We start from the raw sequence: 19,498 nt of genomic DNA on the forward strand, positions 1-19,498 counted from the left end.
GAGAGAGAGAGAGAGAGTGCAAAATGAGTCTGATTTATTAAACTTGGCTCATTTATTGGCTCTGATACAAAATAAAGATAGTTCCTTGATCGTTTTTTCCCCATTGTTCTCTGGAGAAATACAACACAAGCCTGGCCTTGTCTGGCATTTCTTGGGAAGTTATGCCTGCATGTGCAAGTACAAGAGAGTAGGTAGTGGAGAAATAGAAAACACCAGCAGCTCAAACCACCATTTGAGGAAGTCATAAAAAAAAAAGTGTGGGTCCCAGCTCTGCTACCACGCCGTCTTTAGCACATTATAAAACCCACTGTTAAACAACCACCAAAATGCTACGCCGCAAAGTTCAGATTTTACGCCCTGCCTCCATGTTTAATTCAGCCCCCTGTTGCATTATGCAAACTAGACATTTGAGATACAATAAAAAAATAATTAAATAAATAGATACAAATATAAAAAAAAAAAAAAAAAAAACACACAGGAGAGAATTTGCAGCTCGCCGTATACAGCCATTCAAACCTGTCTCTCTCTGATACGTCTCTGTGAAAGTTCATCACCTCCACACTGGCTTGAGCTGCCTGTATTTTTCCAAGTGTGCCGCAGTTGCAAACATTCACCTCCTTCTCCTCCTCTCTGCTAGCACCAGGTTCCTTTTTCTTTCTGTCTCTCATGAAGGTGTGAGCTGTGCTCCTCAGCTGCTAAATGGACCATATCGATCGTTTTGTTCATCTTCCACGTTTCTCATTGTTGCATCGGCCCTAAGACCGAGGAGGAAGGCCATACGGTGCTTCGGGCCTTCATCAGGACCCTCAGGCTGTGTGAGAGCAGGATTGTGGCACGTCCCTTAATCTTTGCCAGTATCGGAATACATCGGTATGAGGGAACGCAGCCGCTAATAAAAAAGGTCCAGGGCTAGCAGCGTGAAATCTTTACAGCATGGCATGCCATTTTCCTCTTGAATGCAATTTGCTTTAGAACCCTGTAGTCCATTATGCAGTTAAATGGATTGCATAGCAGGTATTCCCACTTTCATTTTACTACTTTTAACTGATCAAGTCATAATGCATGCTACAATACAAAGGCATGATGGACAAATGCAACTAGCTTTAATGGCACTTAAAGCTAAAGGTTTTTTTTTTTCGTAGTTGAAAATGAAAAAAAAAAAGCATTTCTGATGCAAAGGGGGAAGTTTAGAGTTATATATATATATATATATATGTATAAATATATATATATATATAAAATGTATAAAGACTTTATAATATGGCATTCCGGTTCCTGTGGGTCACACGAATGCCAGAAATGTCAGGTACGGATAAGAGGCCTTATAGGGAGAATAAACAAAAACAAACAAGAATTCAGGACTGATCTGAGTTGGAATTCAGCTTTAGTGAGTACATTTGTACTTGATGTAAACACACCTACTTGTCTCTATGAGTATATTTATTACTACATCCTAGCTTGCATACTATGTGGCTCGTATCCAATTCCATCGGCTCGCTGGAGCACAAAATACACAGATCGGATAATAAAATATATGGGGAACAGACACTGTTGTAAATTATCAGCTAAGATTTGCTCTCTGCTTGTAAGTAGCTAGAAAATAATAGCTTTTAAATAAAACCACCAATGTGCTGTGTTGTTGACAACAGAGCAAGTGGGAGGTTGAGCTCTCACCTGGAACTTAGTAACCATGACCGTCAGTATAAGTATACGTTTGGTGTCATTACTAGAAGGAGAAACCTTTATTTGTGATGTTCACATGTTTTACAGTACAGTGATCATCTTTGCATATACTGGCTTGTATACAGCTGAGGTCAGGATGCAAGGTCAGCCATGTTACAGCACTCCTGGGGCTGAGAGGGTTAAGCGCCTTGTCAAGGACCCAACAGTGGCGGCTTGGTGGTGCTGGGGCTTGAACGTTTGACCTTCTGATCAGTAACCCAGAGCTTTACCCATTAACCCCATTTACGAGAATTGCAGCCCTCACGAGCCATGACACATGAATCCGTATGGTATGGATCGACGCAACATAACCAGTGCTACTAAACATTCTTCACCATTTAACACACTATAACATGTTTCTATCAAAGAGAGCCAAATTCCACCATACTCTATATCCTACCCTTTTAAAGATGTTTGTACCTTAAGAAGTGAAACACACTAAATTGTCTAGATTTACAACGCACCAATTCCGATTAGGATTAAACATAGACTGAGACTCTGATAGTGGTGTTTGCGAGAGGACTTTAACACTCGTTTGGGGGATTAATAGCAGTGCAGCTTTCGGAGAATGGCGGGGTGCGTTCCAACTCTTCTTTGTACATCACCTCTCAAAGTCCTCTCGAAAACAAGTTGTCTAGCATCAATGGTAAAGGTGCCAAATGCTTCATCTGAATGCTCCATCCTGCAATATCACAGGCCAATTAGAGAGTGAAAGAAATGGAGCGCTCCACTCTGGAAGAATAGAACCTTCGATTGCCATGGTAACACAGATGGTGGTCCTGAGTTGTGAGTTGTTCTAATAGTGAGCAATTACTATAGATAATATTTTATATATATATATATATATACACACACACACATACACACACACACACACACACACACACACACACACACACACACAGACAGATAGATAGACAGACAGATAGAGAAGAGGGGCTTGGAGCACTGGGAGCACTGGGAAGTCTCATCGGAGCCCCATTTGAATATGGAGTCAAACTATTTCCCAGTTGTCCTGGCGTAATTATGATGGCATGAAGAGCAGGTATGACTCTGCAGGAGGTAAAATGGGCAGCAGATTTCTTGGAGGCATCGAGTATTGGTTCTGATTGTAATATCTGCAAGAGCGAGTCATGTTTGGGAGTATGAATGGGATGGGGAGAGAGAGAGAGAGAGAGAGAGAGAGAGAGAGAGAGAGAGAGAGAGAGAGACAAAAATAAAACATTATGTGGGTGAATTCATTGCAGAGGCTCTCCGCATTCAAATCCAAATCCGATCAGAGGCAAAATGGTATTTGAGACCAAAAGAAACGCAGTAGAGGACGAGGTGTCCGAGTGTAAGGACAAGGGCAGTCCTCATCCAGCAGCAGAGACATTGTGTAGAGTATTAGTTTTCCTGATTTCTCATTACCTATCCATTTTTTTTTTACCAAGTTCAAGTTCTTTTTCATGTGTTCAAGTTCACTTCGCTGCTCTTTCCTACAGCACTTCCACACGCAGGTGTGTTTTTAGAATCACTGCACTGCTCCAATATTCTCATCATGTAGAAATCTGTGTTTGTGACAAGTCCTTCACCAGCATTTCAGCTACAGTATGAGATGCAGTGTTGTGCACATGAATGGAAGATATGATATCAATTTCATGATGAATTTTAGGGATCAATAATAATAAATTCTCTGCACCTTATCATCAGACATCTTAAAATGGTGTACTGTTTTGAATTTTTTGTAATTGTAAAAAAAAAAAAAAAATCATTTTAAGAGCTGGTTTTTTTTTTTTTTGCGGAAACATACTTCTGATGTCTCGCACATTTCTTTCTGACCATTTTTTTGAGTTTCTTTCCTTTTCTGTTTCTCAATTTTTGTATTATTTTTTAAACATTCTTTAAAAATTGTATCTTCTTTTTTCGGTTTATTTTTTCTTTCACTATTTCCCTATTACTCTGTGAAAGGGGATTCAAGGACTTTGCAGTGTTCATTTACTTTATGTATACATTAAAAACAGCAAGCATATTTTCAAATGTTCTATTTTTTTTTTTTAAATCAAGGTTTTTTTTGTAGAAATGTCTTCAGATATCATGACATTTTGCATTATTACCCATCTTTAGCCCTGTCCTTGCATTGCGCATAAATATATCGTCTGGCTCTTTATCTGTTCAACACTAAACTGCATGCGGTGCTAGTAGTGACGATGTGACAACATTGCTGGACTTTTTCATTTTGCTCATTTACATCATTCTGACTCTCAAAGAAACTGCCCTTCATCTATACACACACTGATTCCTCGGTCTAGTAAAACCAGTTCTAGTAGAGATTAAACATAGCTCCAAACCAAACTAAACTCTGGGTTTTTTTTTTAAGATGTCAATAGAAAGTCTCTTGAACCCACGTGTCTACTCTGCAACAAATAAAATAACTTCTCACATGAAATCTGCTTGTCCCAGACACCTGGGCTAGTGATTTGTCCACCAGCCCTCATTCCCCAACAAACACCCCAATTTCTCAATGCTATCAAGCTGGGGTCTCTGCAGTTGGAGATTTAGTGGCAGTATCAGGCCATGTCAGACTCCATCGTAAGGTCATTCATCACTAGGTGGGTGCAGGTCATAAGAGTGAACATTGTTCAACCTCTGATTGCATAGAGTGGGTTCATTTGAGAACAGCTACAATGGGGGAGATATTGTTCAGCAATCAACCAGAATCAATCTGCTCAAGAGTACCAGTACGAGAGGAAGTGTGGGCCATGACATTTCTGGTGCTCCGTGTGTCCTTGGTGAAACACACACACACACACACACACACACACACACACACACACACACACACACACACACACACACACACACACACACACACACACACACACACACACACACACACACACACACACACACACACACACCTTGTGCCAAAGTCCCGAAGCAGCTAAATTTCTGCAAACATCCTAGCACGAGCTGCTATTTTGATGAGGGGAAAAAACATTGCTGTTGACTGCAACAAGAAACAATTAATACAGAGCCACTGTTTAAGCAGCGCTGCAGGACCTCTGCATGCAAATCGTCGGAATCAGAACAGCACGTGAGAGCTGTTAGTAAGGCCCAGGCACAGCATGACAGAAAACATCCAGGCAAAAATCTCTAAATCAGGTGAGCAGGTCAGCAACTATTACAAAGTATGGCACTGTCCAGAAACCCTGTAAACAACCATATTCAAATGGTCATAAAACTTTCATTTCTAATGGGTGACTAAATACTAAAAAACATGAATGGGTTAAAAATAGAGACGAACAAATAGCTTGATGTAAATGACACTGTGTCACATTTCAGTCATGTACACATCAATGACTTGAGCAATGTAAACATGTTTGTGTCATATGTTCGCAGCATGACGTGAGTGTGCAGTTAATAATGCAGTTCTGTCAATGCAGCTGATCAGGCTGGTTTTTCTGCATTGCCATTACAGCTCCATGAGGTCTGCTTAGAGAAGCCTTAATCTAGTGAAGGCCCGCTTTGTGAACTGTTCAATATGGAGTGAACACGATGCTTGACAAAAGGCATTCTGAGAAATGTTTTAGGGGCCCACAGAAATTTAGCTGGGGCTTTTTTACACACTGAGCAGGTTCACATTGAAACATCAGTCCTCCACGAGCAAGCAGCCACCAATCAGTTAGCATTCAGAAACATGCATTATTCTAGTCTGATTAAATCACAAATAAACAAAATGACTCTGGTTTCGAGTGATGAAGCAAAACGCAACAGCAAATGAAATTCGACGTTGTGTTGTGTGGAACGTGTGGTCTGAACAAGCAAACAAATTGTGCTAGATGTGAAAATATCACGCTTTTCTTTCTTTTCTTTTTTTTCATTGAAGAACTTCACCAAAGTCCTGTTGGTCTGCAGATTAGGTATAGACAATGCGGCAACAAGCATTGGCAATCAGAACCACGCGGTTTAATAGCTCTGCGCTTTCTTGACGAGTGCACACTTTTCTCACAGAGAGGGTAGAGGACTAATCCATTGCCCTGAGGGGCCACTTACGTTAATTGGCAGGTTGTGTGGGCACTGCTGTAGCATTAAACCCATAAGAGGCAGACTTCCTTCTCGTCTGGAGTAATGGGTCCTTCACACCCATCATCCCTTTATTCCAATCAGTTCTTTGAGCAAGTCAGACCTCTTGAATGCTGTTACAAATTGTTTAGTTAAATTAGATGATTGAGTCACAGAACGAAAGAGAAGCACAAAGACAAAGCAAGCATATCTTTGTTGACCAGGGTGAAATAAAGACTCCAGGCACTGGCACATTCAAAGAACAAAAAACGGTTTATGTACAGACCTCCGTCTCTGGCAGCCTCAGCAAGAAATCAAAAAGAGGAAAAAACAAAAAAACAAACAAAAAAAAACACACACATTACTGTGTTAAGCAGGTCATTATTTTATGGTAGGGAATATGAACAAATGTAAGTTAACCCAAGTTGTGAAAAAAATCTGGCGAGCCAGCCAAGGTTCTTTAACTTCGTCCTCTACTTAAGATAATTGCTTTTTGAGCATCTAATTGGTGATGGGGTTTTTCAATTCCCCTTCACCCTCTTTAGTACAGACAGACTTGGCAGGGAGTGAAGTTAAAACAGATAAAGCCAGAGATCTACAGTCATTTTATCTGAGGTCTTCTCTCTCTGCCTGAATACAACCAGGAATATAGGCCAATAAACTGTAATGCAATGAGCTTCAATTTATAGAGAGGTCGGGAAAAGCACATGGTGGGAGAGAGAGGGGAGGGAGAGAGAAAGAGAGATCGAGATAGAGAGAGAGACAGACCAAATTCAGAGAAAGCTGTTTGGGGAAGAACAAAAAAGATTTTTTTTCCCTCTCCCATTTATAACAAATCAATCACAACGAAACAAATGTTTGTCATCCTCATGGGTATGCACATAAATAGTAGGATCCATTATTAACCCACAATCATCTCCTTCTGCCAGGATGTTATTGAAAAAGGCCGTTCTGGCGTGTTTTGGACCCACAGGATGAATGGGTGGTTGGAAACATATGGCATTAGACCCAAAGCAATGCAGAGCAGGATTTTTAGTCACGCCACTATACAGTTTCAGAGAGAACTGGTGTTTTTGACACGGATACCAAAGACCAGATTTACTGACGCACACAGCACATGTGAAAATAAGAAAATCTGCTCTTTACTACTGGGCCACAACAACCGATATTTGTCTCATTAATTCTGTACATAATATTGGCTACACTGCTCATGAGAGCTACACGACCAGGCTTGTTGTGGTTAAGGAAAAAAAAAACAACAAAAAACAACAACACTCAATTAAAGCTAAATTATCGCATCTTAATTTCTTTCTCCAGAAAGAAACATTAACCGTACCCAAATAAGCTCCATATAAAAAAGCTACTTCTGCTTTTTAAATTAGAAATACTTTTCTCATTTTTCTTTAGGATAGTAGATTCACTTCAAATGCAAAATGGAGGTTTAATCCTGCCCTAGATATCAAACCTCCACTTCCCCGCCTTCCTAGCTCTGAGACCTCAGGTCTTACTACACGACAATGGGAAGTTTCAGGTAAAGATTTGCGCTGAGCTGCACCTCCATCTCCTCCTGGTTTAAGCCATCACTTTGAAGTGCAGTGATGGAGAGCTTTTGAGATAGCCTCATCCTCGTGGGGCTCCGGTGGAGACGCACAGGATTACAGAGACCCGGAGGAGTCAGTGGAGTGAGTGGAGGCCCTGGTTTGCACAAGGGGGTCTAAGAAGTCCCTATTAACACAGGGACGGTGGCTTAACGAAGAACTAAGGGCAATAGAGAACACACAGAGAGAACAGGCTACAGTGTTCGTCAGAAAACAATTTGTCAAGAACAGATGTGTTTTTCACTTCTGATTTTAGTTTCTGCTTTTGGTATTTAATTACAAAAGGAAGGATTAACTCTGAGGTTTCTGGGAAGGAACATAAGAGTTTATCAAACTGCTCTCATTCACCTCAATGCACACACAGCACACATAATGTTGTATTAGCACAGGCCAAAGTGAGAAATTGAAGTGTGTACTGTATGCACACAAATGCTTACGTTAAGCCGTAACAAAAAGATTATTTAACAGTCACTCAGCCATGATGCTAATTCGCCCACTATTAAAGAACAAAAGGGTCTTTAGTCTCTTTTCTACTGTGCCTCCGTCCATACCGGAATAGAGCTCACAAAATGGGTGGAAAATATACAGATTTAGCAGAGCAACCATCCTGATAACAGAAGTTAAGGAGGGAAACAATCATTTATAGCACATGAATGACAACTGAAATGGTGTCTCATAATGTTCTAATAAATAGTCTTTTCTGGAAGAGAGAAATTGGGTTTGGACAAAGGATCTTAATTGAAGAAGCTGAGCTGAGGAATAAAGGTGGTCAGTGGCAAACCTGCAGGAGTGTCTCAGGCAGGTCGAATGTTGACTATACTGATTTAAAGTGTACAGGTCTGTAATTTGAACATAAACATATACGGTGCGGTTTGTATGGAAAAAACGACTGATATCCCTTGAACAATTTGTCGTCTCATTTTCTCCCACCGCCGGATCATCACTGACGAAGTGGCATATAAGCAACACTGATATGAAGGTGGCGAGATGTATAGTATGTGTGTTGGAGATACAAATGTCAGTAATGACTGTGCTGAAAGGGTTTTCAAACACCTTAATATCACTGCTAGCTTTACAAACAGCCCAAAATTATCTAGCAAACAATCCAGACACTGATTGGTTATGGGCTAAAGCTGCAATTTCACTGACAACCTACATTTAAATCAAGATTTTCTTCATTCTTTGCAAACTAGATACGATGCAATAAAGCGACAGATCCAGACGACAGATTCCTCTGACCAATCCGACGGAGCGTGGCTCGACAATAATTCAATCCCTTACACACAACCTTAGCCCCTACCTGCAATCATTTCCCATTTATTGCTTGATGCACAAAAATGGAAGAGAACCATGAATTCATTTCATCCTTTCATATACAAGCTCTTTATAAAGTATAAAGCTTGCTTTGCTAATCATCTGGTGAATGTATGTACCTACAGTAGCATCACTAGCTTGCTCTGGTGATCTGCTTAACATTTGCTAAGGACAGGTAATGTGTGTTCACAGTATAGTGGGCTGAGGACTATACACTCACAGCTTCATTTAAGTTCAGAAAATAAATATTACGATAAACAGCCAAAAGTCCCAACAGCAGCTTTTCTTCAAACACACCCTCATAAGACAAACAGTATGAAAAGAAATCTTATGAGGTGATGACCCAACAACTTAAGGTGCAGAAATACTAGAAACCCTGATCCACCTCATATAATCTTACCACAAAACGCCTACTAGCATATCAATGTCAGGTCTGTGTTGATAATAATTCAAGGTAGCTTTAGTCATTAGTGTGATTGAGTGTATGGTAGAACTAAAGTTGGTCATGGAGCTCCATTTCCTAGCACCACAGCCTGCTTTCTGATTCAAAGTGATTAAGAGAGAACAACTCTAACATCTCCAGAAAATCAATGAGTCCAATTACAGATGTTTTTGGCAGTGCAGAAACCCTGCAGAGACCAAAAAAACACCATGTATTAATTAGGTGAGAGCAGCTCATGATCGCGCAATTTGGTTGTACGAAAACAGAATGGTGTAGATTTGTTTTCGATAAGGAACGTTGTGTCCCGGGTAAATACTTAAAGAAGATTATTTGTAAATGTTAGCTTACCTGAAATGATGTGGAAGCTAGCTAAGTCTGGAGGATCACACAATAAATCTTTCAGTATGCTGAAAAGTCAACACTGCCAATTCTACATGGGTTACAGTCAAACCCAGGTGCGTTGGACTCATTTCAATAGAACTAAACAACTATTTATCCAATCCAAAAAATATATATATTTTTTTAATATTGCAATAACACAAACATTCTTCATATTGACCTCAGTGGCCTGGCTAAAAAATATCATCTCCTTATCCAAGCCTGCATGTGAGGAGTTGGAATAAACGTTTTAGTGCTTGGCGCATAGTGGCACTGGGACGGATGGCAGTTTTGACAGGCGTGAACAGAGGGAAGCTGGCTAAACCCACACATTCGAGATCAGCAGACTTAATAAGGCTTCTGTCCATCAAAGTCAAGAATCTGTTCACCCAATTATAAACGCCTGTTTTCTTTGTACCGGTATCTCATACGCAGTATTACACTGCCTTTCTTTGACGACTGGTAGTGCAAGTGACGTATCTAAAAACGCACCCACGTTTAGAGGCACCGAGATTGAGAGTCTTTAGTACACTTCCATATGGCTTGAATGAAAAAAAAAAATATCACCATAAGCTGCCAAAGCAAATCAAAGCACTGGTGCAGAGGAGTAAAAACAGCACAGGAAGAGAGAGTGTCAAGAGAGGATGACTATGCTGTTCAATCGTCTGTGGGCACCAAGGTCAAATCCAAGCATGCATCTGGCTAGCCATCTGCTCCCAGCAAGCACTGGAGAGACCCTGCCACCTGCATCAGCACTCTGGCCAATCATCTTGTGAGGTGGTAGCGTTGGTGGTGTGTGTATGTGCGTTTGTGGTCCCGAGGGATTAAAGGTCCACTCTTCTATGCTGAATCCTTGGGGACCTGCAGCAGGTGGGCTGTTGCAAGTATTTTACACAAACACGCAAAGAGATTTCCTCTATCTTTTATCTTGTCTTTCTTCCCCGTCGCAGCATAAAGCATGCTTCATAAATCTGTTTTAGAAATGGGTAGAAATGGGCAATTTTCTACAGCAGCTGTTAAAAGGCAGATACGGTTGTCCGACTGTATGGTAGTTCCATTCATACGGTGAACCCCCAAGAAGGATTTTTATTTTTTTTCCTAAACTCTTGACCAAATATTTGGTGCATTACGGTGAATTCTAAAAGCTCAGAGGTCAAGCTAGACTGTCGGAATGACATGAGAAAGTGTTGGGCCACAACCAACCTTCCAGAGCAAAACAGATTTAGTTTGAGATCTGGTGAATTTTTACATTTTATGCCCTAGCATAAAATTTACAGAATTTTCATAGTCAACAACCCCTTCAGAAAGCCCTTGTACACTGTGGATGGGGACATGGTCAATGTGGAAGAGTTCACTCTGGTCAGGAGATGTTTCATCACAGGATAAAAATGAGCAGTCATATTAACTTCAGTGAGTTTTTGCTCTAACACGACAAGACGAGTCAAACCACACCCTCGCCGGCATAATAAAATTGATGATATAATAATTCAGTTCAACTTTATTTTATACAGTATCACTTTTAACAATGAACCTTGTCTTAACGCAGCTTGGGAATAGGAATATTAAAAGTCTGAATAAAAATGACAAAATTTAAAATGAAATTCATATTGATCCCTAATGAGCAAGTGTGAAGCAACGCTAGCAAGGAAAAAACTCCCTCAGACAACATGAGGAAGAAACCCTGAGTGGAACCATCCTCATCTGGGTAAAAATAATTTATATCCATATTAAAATGATAAATATAAGAATAACAGAAATTTGAAGTTCATTTCATGATTACATTATATAAATGTAATGCTTTCGTTTAATGGGCATCAAGGTAAAGTGCCATTGAACGTTTAATAATATAGGCCTTCTAAACAGGTTAAAAATAGATTACTGATATAATTTGTTTCGATCAACTCTATAGTCTACTACTATGGGGATTTCTAAAGGTTCCTAATAAGACCACTATGCCTTAAAGCCACTTGCACTTTATATCAAAACACAGCTGTGGGTAATTGAATTTATTCAAGCACTGCTGAGTGGAACTGCTTTTCTTATTTTCTTCACAGCGACAGAATAGAGGTTGTTGTGAACTTTAACATTCGTGCTGTAATCTACACAATCCTCATTTACACAAAAGCCCAAAGACAACACGTGTAGGTGTGAAGGTGTGGCTGTTGATTCAATCATTTATAAGTAACTTAGGAGGCTTTAAGTATGATGTTAGGAGCACGAACACCTCAGTACAAAGCCATGGACGGAATGGCCGATGCCAAACGGACAGTATAAATATTTCACTGTTAGAGTGTAACAGCAGGAAAAATAAGACTTCAGTTAGTTCTTTTATTTGATATTTTCATTTTCAAAATTGAATCGATTCAATATGAATCATATTATATTGAATGTTTTTGTGAGATTTCATTTTATAAATCCACTCTGGGCATTTTAATTAAAATGAACTCATTTTAATTTTGTTATTAAAGTAAAGATATTTTGAGAAGGTTTTGAAGATGTTATTTTTATATAAAGGCGTTCATCCTACAGCATACTTCCTGGAAGAAACTTATCTTATGAAAACGTGTTAAATGTAAATATTAGTGGAGAAACTGGATCACTACCTCACTGCTGAGACTGGCCCCATATGCATAGCTTATATAAGATAGATTTTCATTTAGGGCATTTGGCAGATGCCGTTATCCAGAGATACTTACATTTCTCTCATTTATACAGCTTAGCAGTTGTGAGTAAAGGGCCTTTTACAGGGGTCCAGCAGTGGAGGCTTTGTGGTCCAGGTATTTGAACTCAGAACTTTATGATCTCTAGTTCAACTTGACCACTAAGCTACTACTTATTACTGTATCTCTGTGGATGATTATGACCATTAAGAAATTATAAAGACAGCTTAGGCCTCCGATTGGACTGCAATTGAATATGAACACTTTTCCACTCAAGTCTCCATTAATAAACAGCAACCAAACAGACTTCATCCTGAAGCTATATATAATATCCCGGTTATATAATGACCCCTTTTGTACCGTATAATACAGCTCTAGAAGGGAAATTATTCATAATCACACTGGTGGTGTTATTCAGATGAGAATAGCTTTGCTTTTTGGTCTGGTTCCTCTCATGATTTGTCACCTCAGGAAGATGCTCCTCACCACCGTCACCTCTGGCTTGCTCACTGGCCAGCTCACATGTGACAATGTCCAATGTTAAAAGTGCTATAGAAATTAATTTTCCCACAGAAAAAATACCACAGGGAGCCACAAAACCCTTTTGACATCTAAAATGAAGAGAACACTGCATATATCGTTTTTTGTTTTTTTTACCTTTATGGAAAGTATAGAAAAAACTGTAGTGTGTTGCATTTATGAAATAAATTAACTGCTACCGATTAAACGCAATTTTATTTCTGCAGGCAAACAAAAATATTTTGAACAGTTTGAACTGACCTTAAGAAAAAAGATGCTGGGTTGAAGGTTACTTTCAAATAAAATGTTTAATATATAATTGAGTCCTTCGTATTCATGACCAGGGCTCTCAAGTTTTGAAGACAGGCAAGCGTGACATCTCCAACCCCTCGCTTTTTTTCATTGGTTGCTGCGTTAAATCTTTCCCCGATAGTGCTATTTTCTGATTGGCTATTGTGTAGCCTCTTTTTTGATTGGCTGATAAGTGTCAGACTCGAATAAGAACTGAGACACGCTTGATTCCTGCCCGGTTCCTGCCCGGTTCCATAGAGACAGTGGTGCGGACTGATACATTTTGGGCGCTGTGGCTTATTAAATATATGATAAATAGTCAAAAAGTTTTTCTGCGTGAGAATATGATGTGCGGCGGGAGAGCGTGAGAAAAGACCCAAATGCGTGACCGTCACTCTCAATGTGTGACACTTGACAGCCATGCATGACATAAAAAATGTAACTTGCCGGCTGCAGCAAATCAAAAATGCGCCTACTTCTGTGTGTCGGATTTCGCAAGTCGGCAGTTATGACGCATATTTTGAGCGACCAAAAAAAAAATAAAAATTAAACACGGTTTACTTTAATGTTACAAGAGCATCACATGATCTTAGAATTTAGAATTACATTTTTAAAAAAAACTAACTAACAAAAATAAAAAACTTAAATTAAATATTTATTTTCCAAAGCTACAGGGAGCCGCAGCAGAGGGATGAAAGAGCCACTTGCGGCTCCGGAGCCGCGGGTTGCCGACCCCTGATCTAGACTGTAGGATTCCAACTGCACACACTGGCTCAGTGCCCATAATGTTTCCATAGTGCTTTCACAAGACCTCTCTATTTTCATCATTTCTCCTCACCAGTTCACTGGAAACCCCTTCAGTGCTCAGAGATCCCACACAAACAACTTCATGCCATGTACATGCTAGTTTACTATCTGCCTTCTAACCAAAAGCATGTCAGCACAGATCCTGATAAGTGTGAATAGAACACATCCATGTTAGAACACATCCATGTTAGAGCACATCTATGTTTTTTTCATAGGATAATATCCGTGACTAATGTCTGAAGGTTTCACATGCAACCTACTCTGCGCTTATCATACACAATCTACACACACAGTCACTTTTATACACTCTTATTAAACCGTGATTGGAAAACTAATGTAGGAGTTTTGTTGCCATTTCTCAGTTTTGCATGCGTTAATTCAAATAATGTTTCCACAAAATCTGATATTAATGATGCCATCGCCTAAAGAATAGACGATTCTGTGGTAAAATATGCCTATATCACACACCATTAACTCCTCGCTGCCCCCAACCTCCTACACACCTTCCTCAAACAACCTGGGATTTCATTTGTCCTCAAACAACAACTTTTTTTTTTTTTATTTGCAGGATTTTGTATTTGATTTGCACTTTTCAACTTGTCAAGGCTGGGGAAAAAAAGAAGAGGAAAAAAAGAATGAAAAAACAAAAACAAAACCCTTTTCCCGCCACACAACACCCTGAGGTGACCAACTAGCCCAAGATAATGTGGCTGGCCACGACTTCAATTTTCTGCCAAATCAAACCGCATTTCCTTTAGAGAATGCAATTGTGTTTCAAAGAGGCAATATCAACAAAAGATTTGAGACGTCACGAGGAAATAAAGTGGGTGATTTCCAGTCTGACATTTCAGCAAGTTGTTTCCCCATTGGTTCCTACCTCAGAGTTCATCCAATGATCACGACACAGAGGAGAAATACGCTGGATAAAACACTGGATCTCTCCAAGAAGTCGTGATATTCCTCAGTCTGAGAGAAGACACACACACGCCTACACACACACACACACACACACACACACACACACACACACACACACACACACACACACACATATATATAACAGCAGGCATAATTTACAATGTACCATTTTATTTGCGATTTGTTGTGAAGTGAAAATCAGATGTCTTCAAAAGAATTCGTTTTTGACTTTTTCAGCACCGTCATTCATACAGCGCTAGTGCTCATTGCCAATTGGTCCAAAGAGAAAGGAATTCAGAGAGAAAGTGCTGTCTTTTGCGCACGATAAAATGAAGCACTGTTCACTTAACATTCATTATGGACAGAATTTTAACCAAATCTCTACAAATCCAATTCTGAGGCTATCCAAATCTGTGTAGAGTGCAATCTGTTCCTTCAATCTGCTGCGAGTTAACACTCCTCTCAGCCAGTTTTCTTTTACTTGTGCAGACCTGCAGCTCTACAGCGCTACCTCACTCTTCTTTTGTGTCTGAGCTTGTGTCTGTGTCTGTACGTATCTCCTTTAACAGTCTCTGCAACTTCGGTCCTGCCCTTCATCAGTGTGTCTGTCTCCTGACAAAGAACAAAGTGCATTAAACGTGCTTACATCATTCACACGCACGCGCACACACACACACACACACACACGCACGCACGCACGCACGCACACACAAAGACGGCAGACGCGTTGTGTCTCTCTGGAGAATAATAGAGACAATACACGAAGAAACTCTGATCTAATTACAGTCATGTTTAATATTGTAAGATAAGGTTCGACTTACAAAGCTCCCCTCAGGGCAGGCTAAATTGGTTATGCTCTTGGAGAGAGGTTTCTTAATTCGAGGAATTAAGAATCTATGAATTATAGACTAGCAGAAAATGTTAAATGCTTTTTTTGGCATGTGACTAACAGTGTTACAGCTGCCTGAGAAGAAAGCAGAATAAGAAATGACCATGACAAGTCCATATTAGCAAAGTTCTGATTTGTGAGTGCAAATAGCCATCGAGCTAGAACGTTCATCCGAAACGCACAGAGTGCCGTCAGCGTCCTGGCGTGATTCCATAAAGCTCCTGTTGGCTCATTTACATGGAGCAAATCTAAAAACATACCCAATTCACTTCAAGGCCTCGAGCTCACCCATATATTTTGTGGACGACTACAAAACGGCCGACTCGATATCAACCAGCAGCCCGAGTACTGTGTCTGGCTCAGTCTGGCTTTTAAACCTAAAATGAAACTATCGGCGAGCATCTGGACTCAATCCAATTGCAGTGCAGCTCTCCGTGCTTTGTTGCCAAGCTGCAGCAGGCATCCTGTAGCCAGGATCAGCTAGGTGGGTGTTTGAGCAGCATTTCTCTCAGGCTTTTAACACAGAAACGAAAGCTCAGGAGGAGGCTGGTTATCTCCTGCTCCCCGGAGTTCGGGTGAAGGGAAAGGTTTGACCATATTTCTATGCCATACTATGTGATTCTGTATCTCTGCAGTTTATCTTTCACTGCTCTAGGCCTCCCTCAATAAACGTGTCTTACATTACTGGAGCTAAGAATAGCCAAGAGCAGAAAAGCAGAGGGATAGAACGTGAACGGATCACTGTTGATTTGGGGTTCATGTGATATGTTTTGGGCAGGCAGCCAGCATGTTATTGTGTTTTATGCTTTACTGAACTGGTTCCAGAGGTTGCTTCATTTTTCTTCATGACTTGCTTGCTCAGAAAAATGATACTCTCTACAACTCAAAACACCAAGCTCCAGAAGAATGCTACCAGCAGTCTTAACGACATCCTAATGTCCTAGCTATCAGAAGCTCTAAAACCACAAAAACGTAGAGGACAGAAAGCACTTTCAACAGGGGTACAGCTGTACTCTTCAATTCAGCGCTATTTCTAACGTGCTTTTAACAACATGTATCCAATCCAAATTAAGAGCCCTAAAGAGAAAATCAGAGGCAAACGGGGGCAAGAAAAAACTCCCTGAGACGAGAGGAGAAAGAAACATTCAGAGGAAGTCTGTGGTCTTCTGGGTGACAGCAGATAGTGTCTACAGTCTTTTGGGGGGAAATTAAGGACAATGCGTTTAGTATGTTTTTGAACATTTTGCTAATAAATAAATAAATAAATAAATAAAAACCCTTTAATGACACTTAACCTGCAGCAGGTGCAGGTTTTACAGTCCAGGCTTCACGGTGAGGCTGCCAGAGACTGTCTCTGTTTCTAGTCAGTTTAGTTTGCATCTATAACCATGTAAATAAATAGTTTCATGATAAAAAGTTTAATGAAGGCAGAGAGAGAGAAAGAAAGAAAAACAAACAAACAAACAAACAAAGAAAAAGGAAGAAAGCAAGAGAGAGAGAAAAAGAAAGAAAGAAAGAGTGAGAGAGAGAGAGAGAGAGAGAGAGAGAGAGAGAGAAAGAGAGAGAGAGAGAGAGAGAGAGAGAGAGAGAGAGAGAGAGAGAGAAAACGAGGGGGAAGGGGAGCACAGCTGCTCAGCTTGGCTTCACCTCAGCACTATAACAATGTGTGTCTCAATGCTGCTTTCTGCTTTAACAGATTCCTGGAATAACATCCTGCATGTGTAGGGCCTCTTTTGTTAGCCACAGTGTAGATTTTGAGAATAAATATATCTTTCGCCAGGACTTCAACATGACGTCTGTAGAAAACCTTACCTCGCTGCATACTTCTCCTCGGCTCAGTGTCGAAGGCACATAAACTGACACATAAATTGACCCGAGCACAGAAAGCTGACAGCAGCATGGCACGTCCGATCAGAAGAAGAAATCTGTTCCATAACCAGCTGTTTTGTTTTTTTTATTATTCTGAAGAGCAGCTCTAGTTTGATTAAATCGGACCCATGAGGCAGGAGGACTTAGCAGCTCATCATCTGGAATAAAGCTCTGAGCTCTAGGAGGAGCTCCTAATGCACAGCCAGCTGCAGTTCTACAGCTCTTTATACACATATAAGACACCAGCACATAAACAGGCTGAATAGCCTTCAACTTAAAACATATCTAAGCACAGAAGGGCAGGTCCATTATCTTTTCAGTGTCGTGTCTGTGAGAATGAATTCATTGTTTGTAAAATTATACTAAGACAAGACATGAACATAGCTTTACACACAAGCTGATCATCTGATCAAACTCGTTTACACTGTGCTGTAATCGAACTAGAAACCCTGATGTGTCAGTATGGCTGTGGTGAATGTGCACATCTCGGCAAGAAACAATCAACCAACAATTGAGAAGATCCTGCTGACTATAGAGATAAAATGTCTCCTTTAAAATACATAACATTTGCGTAGAGTACCGAGGGAAGAGTACCCCTTTGCCCTGAAGCTGCCTATTAAAAGAAGAAGCACGGCTCCGTGTCCTGTTTTGGGTGCCGACAGAGCTGGCTGAAGATGTCAGGTGAGGAGTAGAATGCGAGCAGACATGTTGTGAATGCCCCGCTTTCTGCTCCTTTCACTAGCACATTCCTGTCTCCCTCTGTTCTTCCAGGGGGCAAATGATCTGACCTGAGCTATCGCCGATCCCTGCCCCCACCAGTCCCGCTGACGAAAATCAATCTCTTTACTATTCAGGCCATGCTGTTGCCCCTGCTTAACTGCTGACCCTGTGACCTGACAGGATTGTGCTGGGACGAAGACTGGGATTTGGGTCAACCCCTTCAGTCTGGTGGGCGTCAGACTGTCCAAAACAGTAATAGAGACGAATCAGGACAGGTTGGTCGTTTAAAAAAAAAAAGAGAGAGAGAGAGAGAGAAAGAGAAACAAGACATAACAACCGGGTGGTCCTTTTCCAGCTGGCACCTTGACATGGCAACACGTTTTTAGCCAGCCGGTTTTCACTTTCTTCACTTGCCTGAGTGAAGGAAACCACAGTGGATGTGGCACTGACTGAGAATCGTCCTTGTCACCTCTCTGTGCAGCATCCTTTCCACACTCAAGGCCATGATCTTCTCATAGAGGACCAGCAGGATGTGATTAACATGGAATAATAGCTCAGGAACAAGCCTGTTAGCCAACCATAATATCAAGCGCACTGCCGAGAGAGAGACATACAATTTGCCTTTTGTGTTTCATTTCCCCAGTTGCTGACAGCATGCGATATGTGAGATTTATGGAGGAGATCAGGGTGCTAGTTTAACCAATGAAGCGTTCAGTGTTACAATAAGCTGCTGCTAGAAACGCAGAGGAAAAAGATAGCGAGAGAAAGACGTGATTAGCTCTTTTACTCCCTCTCCAGGGTGTTATCATGCTAATTTAGAGAAGGAAGGAAAGAAAAAAAAAGAAGAAAAAAAAAAAACACTGTTTGTCTGAATTGAAAATAGGACAGATGCCCACAGAGCACAAAAGCTTGGTTAACTGAACATGTTTGGCTTTTTTTAAGGAGCAAATGGAAATGCATGCGGTAGCCGACAGTTAATTGGCAGTTGCTTGAGCACAAAAGAAATGTAAAAGATATGCGTTGCGGAGGCTTTTGTTGATGTCGGGACTAATTCCACCGTAATGGTTGTTGGTCTCTGTGTGCTTTTCTGTACAAAAACCTCTTGGCTTGCCATACTAGCCATTCAAAACAGCGATCGATGAGAGCAAATGCTAATTCCAGCTGAGACATGCTGTGACTCACAAAGAAATATATCGCAGGAAGACACTTGGCAGTCAACAGTCTTATCGACTCCAACTCCTCCCGTCCACAATCTTCCCTACTAGCCACCATTTATAAAATCATTCTGTGCTCATACTAGACTAAGCACACACACACACACACACAC

General features: G+C 40.7%; 1 protein-coding gene across 5 annotated transcripts in view; it reads right to left on the reverse strand.

Annotated features, from left to right (window-relative positions):
• The window catches only part of sema6e (sema domain, transmembrane domain (TM), and cytoplasmic domain, (semaphorin) 6E), a 163,491-nt gene that overhangs the window by 135,139 nt on the left and 8,854 nt on the right, over positions 1-19,498 (reverse strand). The window contains exon 2 of one of the 5 annotated variants that reach the window (XM_047810990.1): positions 14,653-14,763. The exons of the other annotated variants lie outside the window; for them this stretch is intronic. The gene's annotated coding sequence lies outside the window, so the exon portion shown is untranslated. The remainder of the gene's footprint in view (positions 1-14,652; positions 14,764-19,498) is intronic. 5 annotated transcript variants of the gene reach the window in all.

This window comes from Tachysurus fulvidraco, chromosome 3 (genome assembly GCF_022655615.1).
Source record: "Tachysurus fulvidraco isolate hzauxx_2018 chromosome 3, HZAU_PFXX_2.0, whole genome shotgun sequence".
Classification (NCBI taxonomy): Eukaryota; Metazoa; Chordata; class Actinopteri; order Siluriformes; family Bagridae; genus Tachysurus; species Tachysurus fulvidraco.